General features: G+C 41.5%; 1 long non-coding RNA gene across 1 annotated transcript; it reads right to left on the bottom strand.

Annotated features, from left to right (window-relative positions):
- Positions 1–3,771: 3,771 nt before the first annotated feature.
- LOC147622377 (uncharacterized) lies at positions 3,772–4,807 on the bottom strand. Its single transcript, XR_015269740.1, has 2 exons — positions 4,661–4,807; positions 3,772–4,556 (listed from the first exon to the last, which is right to left on the bottom strand). It is a non-coding gene; the product is annotated as an uncharacterized LOC147622377 (long non-coding RNA).
- Between the last annotated feature and the right edge of the window lie 385 nt (positions 4,808–5,192).

The raw sequence follows: 5,192 nt of genomic DNA, 5'->3' as shown, positions 1-5,192 counted from the left end.
AGCCTTTATGGAGGATGGTAGAATAGAGAACACTAGGCTCCCACAAAAACATCTTGAGCAGTCTCAAACAATGAGTCCAATAATTGTGTCTCACCATGAGCGCAATCACCAAGGGTATTGGTTTTTCCTACTTTCCAAAGAGTCTAAGTACCTTGCATTAATTTTATTTAAGTTACCTCACCTTCACTTTATCCCAATAATCTCACCTCCTCAGGTGTTTAGTGTTAACCACTTGGAATAACATGGCTACATTGACCTCTATATAGTGATATACAATTTAATAACCTGCAAAGCTACCACGCTCTAAACATTCATTCCCCTTCATTTAGCTAGTATCATATGATGTAACCCTTGATTAAGCATAATGGATGAATCAGAAGCGTAGAGCTTTAATTTATAAGTAGAATTTATAAGTAGAATTTATAATGGCCACTTGGTCCCAACTCATCCCATGGATTCTCTCTCTCTCTCTCTCTCTCTCTCTCTAGGTCTTGTTTTATGGAAATATATATGTGCATAAGGGCCTACATACCAAGATAAGATACGGAGTGCAAGTTAAAAATGTCTTACTGGAGAGATATATATTTTCCTATTTCCATATGTGAGGTCTCATTATTCATTGGAACCATACGTGCCTTATTCTTGGGCCGTCATCATAATAATTACCTCATTAGTCACCAGTATTGGTCATTGGGTCTCATCATAAGCATATCCACCAATCTCACCCACTTCATGAGCTTCTTCATTACTATTTTATTGATGTTGTATTAATTGGAACCTCCTTGCATTCACTAGAATATTCTGTCACCTCCTCCCCTTCGTTCAAGCAGTTATCTCTTCCTATCACCACATGTCAACCATTTTTAGCCCACCATTGCCATGTTGTTCATGTGGTTGGCTCGAACCTCCAAAGATGTTCAAACGGTTGCCTTGATCTTCCCATGATCCATATTTGGAGCTCCTTAGCATCCCTTCAAACTCCCTTCTGTATGCCGTGATCTAACTTGGTAGCACAAGCATTCTAATCTCCTATCCTTAACCTTGTTGCACCCCATGTTAGAGCTCCCTCCTTTATCTTGAATTGATATTGTTACACCTTGCAATGAGGCCTCTAATTTGAAGGGTTAACCCATTATTTCTTGTCTGGGGGGTTCACTTTGAAGAAAACCAACAATCACAAGCGTTTAAGGGATATATTTCAAATCCCTTGTCTATGAATTTTGAGTATTCGAAATGAATGCTTTTCTTATACAAACTTTCAACTTTTTTTCTGATTTATAGAATTAAAATTTTGTAAAAATTTCCCAAAACAAGTCAGTGGAAAAACATTTTTTCAACTCATGTGAATATATCGCCCCTGAATTTGGTTAAAATTTAGTGGTGAAATGGTGGGAGGCACATGTAGTAACCTTTAAAAAGAGCATGTAAAAAATTAAAGAACATAGGATTTTTAAAAAATGTGGAGGCTCAATGAACATTTGAGAAGAGTCTCATCGACCTTAGCAACCACTATAAAAGCATTCCTAGCAAAAGTGAGGCCTAGGGAGAGAGGAAGGGAAGGGAAGGGGAGTATGAAGAGGAGGAAATGAAGGAGAGGAGCAAGGCCTAGAGGGAGAGGAAGGGAAGGCAATTACAAAAAATATCCTTTAAATTTGGGTTTTATTTTGAAGCGCAAATTTTTTCATGCTCAATTTGAAAGGTAAAAAGCCTCAAGGAGGATTCTTAAGAATGATTGCCTGTGTTTAGGCTCCCTCCTTTTAGTCCTCAGGAAGCCCATGTTACAGCTCTTGAGTCTTGCGCCTCTCGATCCTCCTTGACACTTCCTTCCTCTATCTTGAGGTCCCCTTTGAGTCTATGCATTACCCTACCTCCCATGTCCATTATCACGAGCTATTATGAGTACAATGGCATCGGTGCAAGTTGCGCTTGCTCTGGTGGTGGTGTCCTCTGGTCATATTTACCTTGTTGTTGGCTATTCGATTTCGCTAGTTAATAGTTGTTGCGGAGGAATCTCGTTAGAACTTGGATGTATAGTGGGACAAGGCTACATATGATTATGTGAGATTGAAGGAGTAGAAACCTGCCACGTTGAAGAGAGTGCTTGGCTATTTGATTTCGCTAGTTAATAGTTGTTGCGGAGGAATCTCGTTAGAACTTGGATGTATAGTGGGACAAGGCTACATATGATTATGTGAGATTGAAGGAGTAGAAACTTGCCACGTTGAAGAGAGCGCTTGGCTAATTGGGACACCAGTGGTGAGCTTTGTGTAGTGCTCGACGATCATGGCCAAGCCGCTATGGCAAAGAAAAGGATGGGACCTCAATTGCCATTGCCACAATGGCACACTTGTCTCTTCATGTGTAGAGCATGTGGCACGATAGAGATTGTTCACACGGTTCCTGATGGCAACCCCCCATACGAACTATGCAAGACACGTGTGTGTGTGGGGGATGAAAACTCAAAATTGGCCAGGTATCGATGGGCAACAGGCGATTAAATGAGGGATCAGGAGGGCCGCAGTCATGGTTTTTTGTGCAAATTTATGAATATTTGAACATCGTTTTTGGGTAGAGAAGGGTAGCTATCGGCCCACAAGTTTTCAAGTCTTCTGAGGTTAAAGATACATAGGGTTTATTATTGCAGTGGAAACAGTTGTTTCAAGTCCGACCAAATCTGATATCCTAGATTCAAGTGTGATACCTCGACCATCGTGCCCAACTATTTAATTTCTTATTGCCACCATCAACCCAACGCATACAGCATACCCTTAGTAAGACTCGCTTCAAAAACGTCCGAATAGACGTTCAAGCCATTAACGTGGCATTATTAACATGGCATTTACTAACATGGATGTCCATTGAAAAAACGATTCACACGACCTTGGAACGGACGCATATGATGTCCTCTCCGCCGAATAGATATTGTGTCCGACAAGACAAGGTCACCCATGAGATAAAATTGCAGAATTTCAGGCTCGAACCACTTACAGAATCTATTGCTCTAACCACAAGACCATCCAAACTCATATGAAGAAACATATCGACAAGATTCAAAAATAGCAAATCAAATAGCGGACACAACGACCACACAGCCTGCGCCAGTTTTTGAAGCCCCCTATTTACATTAATGTGCCAAGTAGAATGAATGCCATATGCACTCGGGGCCCTGTCCTTCATGTGTACTCACTAAAACTCTGCATTACGTCTGAATCCAAGTGGCCAACCGCCAACAGGCAACAGATGAGGTGTGCCGTGCTAGTCGTCATCCTGTAGTTTTATTTTGCCCCTCATTCAAGGCATCGTTAGCGCTTGGCCATCACCTTGTTTCACTAACAACTATCGCAGCCTATCTCTGCTGCATATCGTAGTCCTAGCACTGAGTCTTATTAGAATGCCAAGCTCAATCCAAACAACCATCCATAGAATGAACGCAATAGAGTCTTGGAGATTTTATCAGAATGTCAAGCACAATTCAGACAAGGCGCATGGATGCACACAAGCACTGCCCTTGAAGATTCATTTATCCACGTACTAATATATCAACATATCAAGTATCAAGTATTTCAATGCCTCAAAAGGCATACATATGCACTTATAGAGATACATAGTATCACATGCTACATGCATGCATCACATCATGACTCAAATACCATCATGCTCTCACAGCTTTCTCTCTCTCCTATCAAAGCATTTAAGATCAAATATCATGTAATTGGATAAGGAAAGGATAAAACTAAAAAAATGCAGAACCTTCATCAAGGATAGTGCACATGCCTCTAATTGTTGACATATAATACTAAAATTGCTTTAACAATGCAGAACCTTCATCAAGGGTAGTGCTCATGCCTCTAATTGTAAGACATATAATAGTAAAAGTGCTAAAAAAAGAAGGGAATTTGAAACATATGTACATTGGAAATCAATCTAACCAAAAATTGTTCCTGGCTGCGCAGCGGCTGCACCCACTTGTGGCCCCTTGGCTTCTCTAGAGCTGAAGATGAAGTTGACACTATCCATCATGCTGCATCAAAAGAGGAGGGGTAAAGATCTAAGAAAAATGGCGAACATGGCTCATTATTGTGCTTTACAAGGCAGGTTTTGGCCATGGAATAGTTTGAAACAGGTTCACCCATGGGCCTCATAATACGAGACCACACACGGGTCCCACTGCCAGGCCGTAGACTGAAAACCTGGTCTCTTGTCACCTCTGTGTGCTTCATGGTCAACACACTAGCTTTGCCTCCTTTGAGTTGCCGAATTCCGCTGCAAGATGAGGTTCCTAGAGACCTCATTTGTGCACAAACACACACAGTTTCTGGGTTGCTGCAGGGCCCAGCCTTAATATAACAAGGGTTGGGCTTAATATAAGGATTAATCTATGGTATTAGCTGGCTAGCTGCTCAATGAATGAACAACTACAATAAACACAAGTATCACCATGCTCCCTAAACCAATTGAATAATTCCATTGCACTGGATTTCTAGTTCACAAGGCTTGTCCAAATTCTAGTATGCAAGGGCGGGAATTGTTGAGCAATTTGTACCATTCATCCACATCTGCTGCACACCGCTGATAGTGAGCATCATGAGCTTCAAATGCAATTATCACTAGGAACAATCAGAAAGATTTTCCCCGAACACGAAGGTCAACTTGGACTAACCTAAACAGTCGTACTCACAGTTGGCAGGTTCATCTAGGTCATCTTCTTCTTCGGAAGCCCAGCTTCGCCCCTTTATTTGCCGGCCACTCAAGGATGCCACCTCACTCACGGCTTTACAGATGGCATGAGCATGTTCAACACTGTCCATTGTACCTCCACTTGAAGATGGTGAAACAAATCCTGCAATCCATATTAATGTCATTTTGGAGGTGCCATTTACAGCGCATGTTTTAATGGCAATTACAGACAGATCATGATGCCCACATATATATAAGGAGTTGGACGAGGACTTTAATCTTCCATAGTTTGTCCAAAACGTTATAGATTCCATACATCATTGACCAATAAAAAGGAAGTTGTTAGAAGTCATCTCCTGTCCAGTTTTATACACCAGGGCCTTTGTTGTGGGTGTGCCCGCCCTTATGAGGTGTTTTCCCATTTTTCCCCACTCTCCGTATTTTTCCCCCATTTTTTTCCATTTTTTCTGAGGCTTGGGAGGGCTGCCAGGTGATGCCAGGAGCACTCTGTAGCT

Source organism: Cibotium barometz, chromosome 29, assembly GCF_041138505.1.
Source record: "Cibotium barometz isolate CiBa-2024 chromosome 29, ASM4113850v1, whole genome shotgun sequence".
Lineage (NCBI taxonomy): Eukaryota > Viridiplantae > Streptophyta > Polypodiopsida > Cyatheales > Cibotiaceae > Cibotium > Cibotium barometz.
The sequence above is the reverse complement of the archived record's forward strand: the minus strand, read 5'-3'. Positions and strand labels throughout refer to the sequence as shown.